This window comes from Xiphophorus maculatus, chromosome 6 (assembly GCF_002775205.1).
Source record: "Xiphophorus maculatus strain JP 163 A chromosome 6, X_maculatus-5.0-male, whole genome shotgun sequence".
Classification (NCBI taxonomy): Eukaryota; Metazoa; Chordata; class Actinopteri; order Cyprinodontiformes; family Poeciliidae; genus Xiphophorus; species Xiphophorus maculatus.
Window position 1 is genome coordinate 14,054,396 of NC_036448.1, and position 13,675 is coordinate 14,068,070.

The following is a 13,675-nucleotide window of genomic DNA, read 5'->3' on the forward strand; positions in this document are numbered from 1 at the left end:
CACATGCGTGAGCTGAGCACACTTAAAAACCACCCAGGAAGGCTGACAGACAAGGAGATGAACACTGAGGAAAACTAAAATGGAATAGAAATAGAAAAAGTCATTTGTCAGAACTAGTTGTTTGATAATTTCTAATATTTTTCTTTTTAATAAAAGGTGTGTATCATGTACAGAGTATGAAATGTAATCATAAACAAAACTTCAAGATTCCTGATTTTCAGTCACTTCTGGCATTATTCTTATATTTAATAAAAAATGTATCATTGCATGCGGACCAAAGCAAAATTAAAAGAAGCTAAAAAAGTATTAAGTTGTATTGATGTGTTGTATAAATGTGTAAAAAGCTCATACTCATCAAATAAAGGTAAAAACAAAAAATCTATTTCACGACTTTTTGGGACATCACAGACTCATTAAAACATGGAGTTTGTGACCCAATATGAAAAATGGCCACCAGAGGGCATTATAGCAGCAAACTGCGATGGCAACATGCAGGATGTGGGACAATTATGAGTTACCATCAAACCTGACATGCATTATAATGGAGTGTGAGAGGCTACCTCACACACATATATGCAAAGGGAGAGCATTCACCCAGCACGAGTCAATAGCAACATTAGAGTAATATTTTTCTGTTTTATGTTTGCTTTCCTATAGCTTGTGTTTGACTTGGAGTTTTTCTGCTGAACTGTGTGTATATCAAGCTTCAGCGATTATTCAGTTTTCCCATCTAAGACATGAAACTAACTAGATTCAAAGTTTGTAATATAACAATCCACTCTAGAAGACATCTTCACATTTTTTATTGACTAAGGTCTACGTAAACATTTTGGGGATCTGTTTTGCTACCAACCAAGCATCTAAAAGAAGCTACCGTATAGAAAAGACTTCATTTCTCTGAATCAATTGAAAGCTTTTGAATAACTCATTTAGTATTTATTCTCCCTTTGTATCTTGTTAGAGTACCATAGTCTGAAGTCAGGGGTACACTCCAGTAACAGTAAAAGGTCCTTGTAACTGGTTTTAAACTAAGTGTAAAATAGGTAAATTAAGCAATTTATATAGAACGAGAAACCTTGTTTTATTGCTGCAAATTGATGCAGCTTGATCCCAGCATTGCAATAAAAGAACAGTTGTTTACAGTAGTTACTGGGCATTCCACACAATTTACAGATAGCTATTTTTTATCACACAGTGGGTTTATGAATTGTAAATCCATGGTTCCTGGTCTCTCTGGGCTGATTTGAAGTTGCTTAGACAAGACTGATATGTCTTTGAATTATGAGGAAAATTTAAGGCAAGCATTTAAAGGACGAGAAGATATAACTTTACCACAGAGAGTCAAGATTAGATGAATAACAGAATGAAATTCAAACGTAAAAGTAGGAAAAACGTTTTTTCTTGCTTCTCCAAATTTAGGTCTCTGTAAAGACACCTGCATTGTCTTATTGATTGTCCCTTACAAAGTAGAAATCTTGCCTATAGAAGATCTTTGTTATTTCTTCAGCACATTTGAACATCTGGCATAAAAGTTAAGCATGTACATAATACATACAAGAATGTCAATAAAATTTGACCAAGGAGGAGCAGAGGAAAAATAAGTCATGGTAGTTAGCAGGAGTGGTAACCAGTCTTTGAATTGGCCTTGTTTCCCCCATATTTACCTCTCCATCCATCAAACACAACCAAGAAGAACATTATCCCCCAATGAAACCAGTTTACCTAATTGATAAGAAATAGATTACAATAATCTCTTTGACACTCAGTCCAATTATTTTTCAGTAGATGGATCCATAGATACATAAACATACGGAGATATAAACAATATTGTATTTCCCCTGAATTAAACAAAACTTTGATGGAACCCAAAGTCTGTTTTAAATATTCACTGTTAAATGTAAGTCAGTCTAGATGAAGTTTAATCAGTCTGAGTGGTTTATTTTTTGAAGTACAAACTATCAAATGCAGTACTAATTCTTTGAAAACCAGTGAAATAGACTTTTAATTGAGCACTAAGTCGAAGCTGAAAATCAGATACCAACCTAAACATTATCATCCGTCAGCTTAGTCATATCTTCTGAGAATGCTTAACTTTGCACCAGCATGAGGCGTAACTGCCAGATGGACTGCACATGCAAATTATTGATGGGAAACTTGTTTGGGGTGCAGCTCACACAATGTTTTTGTTTCCCCATGTACTTGTGCCACCCCAAGAATATATTGCCCAGAGCAATGAGCCATGTTCTCTTAAAGAACTAAATATCTATAGTGGGAACACAAATGGCTTCACATCTGATGGCTATTTGATACCAGTGACGTGACATGGGTTTTTCTGTGCCCTCATGAAACGACTGGGAAATATCCATAACAGAGCTTCTAAAAGATTAAGAAATAAAATTACATTTTAAAACATATCTCTGTCTGACTTTCAAAAAATCAACAAGTGTTAAAATCATGACATAGAAGATTTCTTTCTTCACCCTGAGGTGTTTAGTTGCATTGCTTGAATAAAGAGTTACATAAAAGCTTCTCAAAAGTGCTACTTAGATACCCACATGAAAGAGTCAGATTCTTTTTAAATATAGAAATTAAGCCATAGGAGGGATAGATCTTGAAGTTGTAGCTGTGGCAATCATTAAAATTGTTCTTTCTTTGAGGTGTACTGTAATGATTTGGGAAGGAGGGGGTGGGGATTATGGTTTGTGAGCTGCAGTAATGAAATACAATTAATGTCAAAGCTTTGCTTCCGCAGCCTCACACACATGTGTCCTGTGTAGCTCAGGGTTCCTCTGTTTCTCCATTTGGTCAGTAACTAGTCCACAGGGCCACTCTGTCAGTCACAATTTCCCGCTTCGTCTTCGTCAGTTTTCACTTTAAGCTAAGAGAGCCGAGTGGGTCACGCCACAGAAAACACTAAGTAAGCACACTTTCAGCCTAAACATAATCTGAACCTGTCCTGTGACAAAATTAAATGCATTAGAAACAAGGGCTGAGCCATGACTGTGAAATTAGCCTATAAACTCTATTCTTGAATTCAATCAGTTCCTTTATGTGAACCGTAAAGATAGAAACCCAGGAGACCTAGGCATGGCCTCTTAAAAGGGAACACCAATCGAAACCACAAACCCTGAATAGAAACGCCAATGTGTCAGTGTGCTTTTGAAATTAATTCTCAAAACCCACCAGTGTTTCTTTCCCCCAATGTTTTTTTCTTTTTTACAGGAACTCAACAGAGAAATCAGATGTTTACTTGCATTGTAGAGAAATCCTCAACATGTGGAGCCCAGAGTTTTCAAAGACAAACTTACACCACCAGTTCAGAGTTTTATAGCCCTCTCGCAAAACCACAGCATTAGGGCACACTCCAAAAATGCCTGCCTAACCAGTCATTTTCCTGTTTCACCAAAACCCCCAATCTAAAATATTAACATGTTAAAGGGCATTTTTTAGCAAAAGTAATGGCCAAAGTCCTATAACAAGTCAACATTTAAAGACAAAAAAATTTGTTGTAGACACATTTGATGTTTGAAGCTGTGGGATCACTTATATTTTTTTTTCCATTCTATTGTCTGTGCATGGATTTAAAATAAAAACATATTGACAAAATACTTCACTGCTGAGGAAATAACAATAAGTTACAATGACTTGCAAAAATATTTGAGCCTTTTCACATTTTGTCACATCACATCCACTAACTCCAATCTATTTTAATTTGTCCAATACAAAGTCATGCACGGTTATGAGATGAAAAGAAAATAAATCATGCTTTTTATTTGTATTATTTTGAATGCGCCAATGATTGCTTTTTAGGTCATCCAAAACCAGAAGGATCATAGAGTCACTGTAAACCTTCCAAATCTACCATCTAAGCTATAAAACTGGACTGGGGAAGCATTAATCTGAAAAGCAGGCAACAACAAACCATCCGCAAGATGAAACATGGTGGGTGTAGGATTATGCTGTTAGGTTGCCTTTTTTTCTGCATTGGCACCCAGGGTTGTAGTAGACAATTTTGTTGGCTGTCATTTTGATCGATGGGATAAAAAAAAAGAAAAAACAGTCTAATATTACCCATCAATTCTTAAAAATGTTGATGACATTTCATTGACATTGCATTTCATAATATGTGCAACTTTTTGTCTGCAGTGACAAAAGACACTGACTGCGGCCCCAATAACTTCATACAAACAATGTAATTGAATGGCTGCACTTAAATGATGAATTATTCACCTGCTTTGGCTTGAATGTACAGCCTCATAACTTACACCTTGTCTACATATGCAGTGCAGAAAGACAAGAGACTTGACCAAAGTTTAGCCTTCTAGAATGAATCTACAGGGATAATAGCATACAACTCATTTATTAGAATGTCCCAATCTAAGTCAAGACCTAAATCCAATTAAGAAACTGTAACTGGGCTCTAAAAATTCTGTTTACAGACACTCTTGATACAGTCTTAGTGGGCCTATGGTGTTTAGCATAGGAGATTGTTCAAAAAGTTTGAGTCTCTAGACCTGTACAACCCTGAAAGTCTGCATTAATCTACTCGCCACACTTTTCAGATTTTTACCTGCAAAAAATCTGTTTCCCTCCCCTTCACAATTATGCATCACTTTGTGTTGATGTGTCATATGCAGTTGTAATAAATCTCATTAACATTTGTGGCTGTTACATGATGAAAAGTCCAACAGCTCAACCTGTATGATAACTTCTGCAAGGCATTGCGGCTCCCTGGTACAATTCCAACTTTGCCTGTATCCTGATTAATTACATAAAATTACTTGCTTCAGTAAGTATTAGCTCCTCTCGCTGTACTATTAGCTTTTACTGTTATTGCACTCAAACGTGTTAATGTCATTGCTTGCCTTATCCTAAACAATCATTTGGCAGCAGCAGAGAGAAGCAATATTGAAAAAGCCATGGTGTCAATTGAAGTTTATCCTCTGGTTTGCCCAACTTTCTGAAGGAGCCTTCGCCTTATTGCTCCCCAGCCTGTCCCAGTCCTCCTCCTCTACTGCCTCCTCCTCTCCTCTTCACCACATGAAATGGCCGTCTGTGCCAACCTAGCACTGAGCTTTCATTAGCTTTTACTACCCCACTTGGATGTGTTTAGTTTTGCTTTCTTTCTCCCCCTCTCTGTGTGTCTCCTGCCCTCTGTAAGTGTCTGTGTCTGCATATGTTTAATTACCAACCCCGGCCCTCCCTCTGGAGCACCCCTCAATGCCATACCACCATATCATTACACTGTGGCTGCAATTTAAACTTCACTCACACACGCGTGCGCACCCCTGCACGCACACGCATGCCAACATACACTGGTTGAAGACTGCTGAGCTGCTGTTGTGTCTTTATTCCAGCCCAACTCTGAACCCCTCACACCGAAGCCCACGCGGACAAAGACAGGGAGACAGTGAGAAAGAAGAAACGGGAATTTCAAATCGTGTACTACTACAGCGCAACACATCACGACTGATCCACAGCTACATCTGGTGTTCGAACTGTTATTGTTTGAACCAAACAAACCACTTATAAACACAAGGCCTCTGCCTTGTGAGGCTCATATTTAGGCCCTTCTGTAAACAGCAAAGCACAGAATGAATCAATTAAAAGGGCATTACGCTGTTCCTGTTTATTTAAAACATGTTTACACTATACGGGCCCTACCGCCTGTCTGCATGATTGCCTGGAACTTCACATCCCTCCTCCTTTTTCTCCTCCTGCCACCCCTCGACAGGCCTGGTCACGGCCAAGGTATACCAAACACGTTCTCTCACACACACACACACACTCACACATGCATGCTGGGCATAGATTACAAACACATTTGTTATGTCGAAGAGAGCTGGGGTAAATATTGATCTCGCTCTTCCTCTGTTTCAGTGAGAGATGATTAGAAGGAGCAAGCTGGAGCAACAAATCCGGCGCAGCCAGCAATCACATCACATGGAACACATATAAATACACAGAGCAGCAAAGAAGTCAAGGCTTCACAGAGCATGCACTGTTTGAGAACAGGCTCAGAATGGAAAGTGCTTATGTAAGTAAATGAACATGACAGCGGATTGTTAAGAACGATTTTTACGTCTCTGAGGGGAAAATGTTGGGAGGCGTTGCGACATCTCAAAACGCTTTCATGCATGGTCTGCAGAGAGTGAAACATCATTAGCTGCGCTAATAACTAAATCTCACTGGCCTTTCCAACTGCTTAAATGTTCCTCATATTTAAGTATTCAAAACAAATGGTTGAGAAATGATGTAGAAAAACACCGTAGCATACAAATTTATGTTAGTGTTATTTGAAATCATTTGTTGTTTTTTCTTGAGTCTTCAGAAGGGGTGTGGATAAACGTTAAGGGGACTATATTACCAAAGACACTCACATTTGATTACTTTTAATCTGTGGACAAGAAGCGGTAATAACTTCAATACCACCTCGACAAAAAATAAAAAACAAAAAAACAACAAAAGACAGATGCTGTCACCACCATCTGTTACTGTGTTTGCCAGGTTCTTTTGGTGTTGTAGTGTGTACCAAATATACCATATGAAACTGCAGCCTGAAAGATCAAATTTGGTCTTATTAGACCATAACAGTCAAATAAAACTGGTAGAGTTCTTCTTGAATTCTCCTTGAATGAGAGTGCATTACACTTACTGATACCTTTGTTTGATAGAGCTTTTTGATTCTGTGTAATTTCTCTTGAAATACAACGGCTCATCATCTGTATATACATACATCTATGTCCCCAACCAATCTGTAAATACATATGCCTTTTCTCACATTGGCATAAAAATAATACCTCTCCTAACTTTTCTTTTGTTACTGGTTTTAATTTTTCTTAGCTGAGGTCAAAAAATTGAGATTCAGCAATGCTGTATTTCACTTTGCTCCCACACATATCTGTTACAAATTGTCACACATCTTTTTTCAATTGATAGAACCAATCAAAGATTCAGCAAGAAATGCTGAAAAAGCAGTAATATTGATAGCAGAAGGGACTTTACTCTGTCTACATTGGAAATCTTCTTTTTTTTTTCTTTTGTTTTGTTCGACATGAAACCTTCTTCTCTGTGACACAAAGCCAGTAAATGTGAGAGAAGTTAAACAGGCTCCTTCTCCTCCTCTGTGGGTGTGAGAGCAGTGTGTGGGCCCAGATAGGAGCCGATAGCCCAGATAACACGATCTCGCTGTGCCAGCTCCTGACCTGAGTGTGAAGGTGAGACCGCTGGAGGAAGAGAAAACATGCCGAAGGAACAAAAGTCTGATCTCATGATCTGGTCATGCTGGTTTGTGTGTGTATGTGTGCGTGTGCGCATATGTGCACAGCTTGGGTGGCCAGAGGATGAGCGCCAATTGTTGCTGGAATTCAATAGAGCTGATTAGCAAAGAAAAGTGTTTGTGTGTGGCTAAAACATGCGCTGGCATGTGTGTTTGTGAGGCAGGGGGTGGCGTGTGTGTTTCTACCTTCGCACTGGGTGCAGCACAAAAGAATGGAGGAATTAGCTGTGCAGCGAAGGAGAAAGCAGACTTCAGGGAGACATACGTACATACCACACAGTTTGGAGGAAGTCAGGCTGCTTATCTTCTCATCTAAAGTAATTTTGTTGCAGTAACTCGACTGCTTTGCTGATGTACAGTGCTGTGCAAAAGTTTTAACTTCCCTGATTTCTTGTGAACCTTCAGCGTTCTCCTCAACCGGATCATTTCGGATACGGTGTGGAGTCACTCAGAGCTCTGTTGTAGGACCAATCCTGATCCTGCTTTACACACTTCCTTTTCAGAAATAATAAAGAAATTCAACATCTCTCAGCACAGTAACACACAATTAACGTCCAGTCGTAATCACAAAAAATACTGGACTGTTAGACATTAATAAAAGTGACAATACACTCACTTAAATTCTGAAGACATTATGCTTAGTCATTGCTACTGACAGCATGACTTCAGACATCATTCTAAGAAACTGAACGCTTTTGTTTGATCAACCTATGTCTCCATGTGGTTTCTTTAACTTTAGATTTTTTTCTATAGTAAGAATCTTGGATTCTTGGAAAACAAGAGATTATCATCCATGCTTTTATTTATTCTCATTTAGATTACTGTAACAGATGCTAACCTCTCTAAATAGAAAGGCTCTTGATCATCTCCAGATGGTGCAAACTACTCTATGCCAACGCTCCTGACTGGAAATAATAGAAGAACATACCTGGCTCATGACCTGCTCTCCACTGATTACCTGTCAATTTTGGAATTAATTAAAAAATCTCGGTGTTAACTTTTGGGGGAAACCAGACACAGCTGTTTGTCTGTTGCTCTGACTCATTTTAAAAGCTGAGGATATTGCTCCTGTTAAGCAGCAACATTTCAAATGAGGAATACTCTTCTTTACACTGTATTGACGAAGTTGATTCTATTAAAAAAAAATCATTTGAGATGATTTTAATTATTTTCATATACTATTTTTTATTTTTGTTTTCACTTATTGTATTTTTTTACATTTTAAGATAAAATACTATGTGATTTTTAAAAAAATATGAATGGTGTAATATAAACAAACATTATGTGCTTTCTTTTAAACATATTCAGTTTTGTCTCATATGAACCATTCCATCTGGGTGCCTCCATTTTCTTGTGTTTTTCTAATACAAGGAACAAATTGACTATTTGGAGATGTGTTTTTAATATTAAGACATATCACCCTTTGTTGACAATGCTAACAAAAGTCAGCTGTGGGTTTTTTTTTTGAAAGAAAATGCTTTTCCAATTCTGCCTAACGTTGGATTACAGCTGCTCCCACTTATTTGCTCAAGGCCCCTGTGGTCATTGTCTTTGTTTTATCTTGTTAAATGTTTAACTTGGGGTGAGAGTATGCAAAACATCTGACTAATAGAAAACAGCCAGGTTGCTGCATGACAGAATAACATAGCTGTTAAAAATATCAAAATGTCAAAAAGGATTATCTTATGCATCTGCAGGCCTAATCACACTCCGTCTTTGCAAAAAGTACTCAGAAAATATGAACTTTTTCACATTTTTGTCTTATTACAACCGTAAGCTATTGCCTATTTTGTTGGTATTTTATACGATGGTCCAACACAATTTCATCTGAAATTAGAGGAAAATGATACATGGCTTACATTTTTTTTGTAAATAAAAATCTGAAAATGTATTACTATGTACTGTTTCCAACACCCCATAGTCAGTACCTTATGGAACCACTTTTTGCTTAAACTACAAATCTTTTGAAGTATGCCTTTACTAGCTTTACACATTTTGAGAATGATTTTGTTTTCAGTCAGATTGGATATGGAGAGTATTTGAAGTTTACTCTTCAATATTTTTAACTGACTTTAGGTTTAGATATTGAATTGGCAATCCTAAATCCTAAAAGAAATCATCTAAACTTCAGTGGGTGATGTGAAGCCTTCAACACGTTTGATTGTCGTGTATTTAGCTCCATCCATCTTCTCACCAAGGAATTTCCCGGGTTCCTTCAGGAGAAATGCAACCACACAGCATAATACAGTCATAACCATGTTTCACAGTGCTGATGGGGTGTTCAGGGTAATGAGCAGTAATAGTTTCTCTGCTGTGTTTCTTGGTTTTCATGATGCTGTTTGTTCACTTATGTTCTCTAACAAACCTCAAAGGCCTTCACAGATCAGCTGCATTTATACCAAGGAAAAAAGCACATAGATGAGGTCTATTTATTGTTTTCATGTGGTGACTTGTGAAGACAATTGGTTGAACTTTGAAGTTTTGCAAACCTTATAATGTCGTAACTTCACATTTATGCGCTACATTGTGTGGTCTTTTGCAGAAAGAAACTCATTAAAGTTTGTAGTTGCATCATAATAAAAGGTGAACAATCAATTATATTTTAATCTGGCCATTAGATATACTTTCAGCAACATTTAAGGATTTTATAGTTATTGCTAAATGTGTCTAAGCAAAATTAAGCCATAAATGCTTCGTCTCACCCACAAGCAATACCCTTTCCCCCCCACTCAGTCATGACATTAATGAACTACTGTATGTGCGTTCACCATAACCTTCCCTACCGAAAGCATTTTCATTAATGCAGTTGTGCATTGCATATTCTTAACATTTCTGTGTGAGCTATGTGCAATTCAACTTTTCACTTTCACTGTGCTGTATTGTTAGTTTAAATTGCAATAGTCTGCGCAAACTGTTTTGGTTGAGATGTAAATGGACATGAAAGGGACTTCAAAAGACTGAGGTATCAGATTCAGACATAGGCTGCTTTGCCTGAGCTGACAAACGAGGAGCTGTTATGTGGAAAGCACAGGAATTTACAGGGTCTACCTTTCATCTACACAGGTGGGCTGGCGTGTAGGGGTGAGTGTATCTGTGTATAAGAAGGCACAGAGGGGAGGAAATGCTTAATTATGCCCATCAGGTCCCAAAACAGAAAGATGACTAGGCTTTTGGGCATAAAACGTAAATCTAGTTGGTTTTTCACAAGTTAAGATATGATTTTAGAGACTGGGGCACATAAATGAGTCTCAGCCTTAAGCTTCAATAGATTATATTGAAGGTTATAATGCTGGAGGTTTTAAGAATTGCATTGCATGTTTGAAAAACGGTAACAGTAAAAAGACATATGCTTCTGTGTGTCAGGGATCAAAAAGTGATCAGACATCCTTTTTGTGACAGAGAATTAATGCTTAGTGGAGACGCTTCATGTTACTTTGCACTGTACAAAAGCACACTATGTAAGATGAATATAGAAAAAACCAAAACATAAAATTTTGTCCATAGCAACAGCACTGTGTTGGAAAAAGTTGGACAATTTTGCAGAATAGCTTTTATTTCCATACAATACACAATTTCAGCTCATGCATATTGACTGGGATTACTGGACATTCTATTCCAAAGCAAGGGAGGAAGAAACAAGTTTCAAATTTTTTTTTATCTCACTTTAAGTGTTAATTGCTACTTCAAATTATAATTTGCTGTACCTGTTTTCACTCTACAGAAAGTGAAGAAAATGGAATATTGAGCTGTGTAAGCAAAAATATGTTTTAAGATTTAGCTTACCTGTTAATTACCTAGCTAATATTTAGTTGCATAAACACACTATTTTCTGTAACTGTTTCACATGTGGTACAGAGATAGAATCAACCAACTACTGGCAACTGTGAACATTTATTCAAGCCCAAGATGATATGATTGCATTTCACAATTACTTTGCATTACTTGGCTTTGCCTCAGAAACAATGTTTGATGCCATGCTTTATGTTCCCTATTAGACGGAGGTCCTTGATTTATACTTTTCACCACATAACATTCTCTTGTTAGTCTGGAACCATGATTCTGCTCACTCACTACAACCAGCATGTACACAATTAGCTGCTTATGTACAGGGGTCAATTTTCTGATTCCAGTTTTTTTTCACTTGACTGATTGAGCTATCGCCAGTACATTAAGTGATGCAGAAAATATGTCATGACTATTTTGTCCATTTGTTTTCTTTCATTCTTTACTTCTTTTCTTTTTTTTCTTTTTTTTTATTTTTTACCAAAAACAGTTATTATAGGGTTCAATTGCTGCAATGCCAAAAACGATTTTTCTTGTGGAGAAGCATTCCCATAATTTTTGACATGGAATTTATAATCAAATGGATATAAAAATAGTTTATAGGTTTTTTTCTCTAAATGGATACCCCTTTAACAATATTTCTTTTTTTATATTTAAAATGATATTTTCTCTCAGGAGTCACTCACTTTTGTGTGATGGATGCTGCCTATTTGGACATTATCGCTAGAAAATCTTTCTTCATCCTGAGTAAAGTTAATATTCACAACAAAAACGGTATAATTTTCATACTATGAAATTAGTTTGAGTAACTTTTAATTGTGGGATAGTTTTACCTGTTTTTAGCTGAGGGGTCAGTCAAATGAGGAAACTCTACTAACTGAAATCACCGATTGATGCGTTTAATATTGTGCACTTATGGCGAGATTAGATTACATGTGTGCAATCTCTGAAGGCAAATTGAACATTGGATTTCATTTAGGGAACATAAGAGTAATGCAGGCAGAAGAGAAATGCATGGCACAATTTTTAGATTTTTAATTTGTGAAATGCTACGAATATTTAGCATTTATACACTTATGCATCATGTTGCATTTATTTTCTTTCACAATTTTGTGTTGGTTTCTCACAATCAGCTTGGAAGCTGAATACTTGTAGCTGCAAAGAGATAAACAGTGGAAACCTTCTCAATGCACTGCATGATGTTTAAAGTTTCCAAATGAAAACATTTTTCTGCACAATATACACAGCTGTGCTTATGCTTGTTGAGGACTCTGATTTTAAGTCATAAATATCAACATGCTGCCAATAAACCTTTTGTTAGAGCTATTAAACAAAGCACCTCGATAAGAGACTAACCAGCAAACACTGATAGGTTGAACTGCTTGTGATAACAGCGCTGACCCATGATGTCACAAAGGGCAACCGACAAGAAGGCAGTTTGTCATTCAATTTATTTTGTTAGTTTAATTTCTATAGCAGGTGAGGGAACATAACGGTCACATATGGGTTCTCTTGAGCATAGTTTTCAGAAATCACAGTGTTTCAGACATGGACATGAACATCTTAAAAAATGACAATGAAGAAGAAAGGGCCAAGAGGAAACTTAAAAACACGATGTCACTTTTTCCTACACAACTTCTCCTTCATGGTCCTCCAATTGCCCCCTTTGATTCACATACACACACACACACACACACACACACACACACACACACACACACACACACACACACACACACACACACACACACACACACACACACACACACCCACGCACACACACACACACACACACACACACACACACACACACACACACACACACACACACACACACACGCACACCCACACACGCCAACATGAACCTGCACTCGCACACATTCGCACAATGTGTTGTCATCCCCTCCCCTATTCCCCAAAAGGCAAACAAAACAAAACAATAAAACAAAACCTCAAGAACAAATAGATATATTTATATATAATATATATTTACTCTTTAAAAATAGAACTTCGGTCTAGATACTAACATCTGTACAAACTACAAAAATAAAAATTTTAATATAAATAATTTATATGGCATGACATTAACATCTTTCTTGAAATAAACTAAAAACCACCGCAAGAGCCCCTTGCTCTCGACCCCCTCCCTCATCAGAATCTGACGCGGTCTGCTCGAACTGGAAAGCGGTGCTTTGCTTGCTTTTGCTTCATAATTCCCAACTGCAGTAGCTAAACGACTCAACTTTCATATTTACAAAAAGTACGAAAACGGAAGAAGCTGCCACTTGAAACATGACAAAGACAATAGATCCGCATGTTTATCCCTGCAGTTTAAACTGGCAGTGACGAGACCAATACTGAACGACTGAAGCTTTGTTCTCAGTCTGAGGGGAAGCAAAATGAGTAGAAAGTGAGTCGAAACGAGTTGAGGCACCAGGACTGACTAAACCAGTTCAGAGTCAAAACAACATGACACTGTTGCTACTCAGAAAGGGGGAAGAATCAAATAAAATAACTCCCTTTGCATTTTTAAAATTCCCTTTTTGACAAGGCGAACAACACTTTTTCGACAAAGTGACTAAAACACCCCCCAAAACCCATAAACGAGCTTAC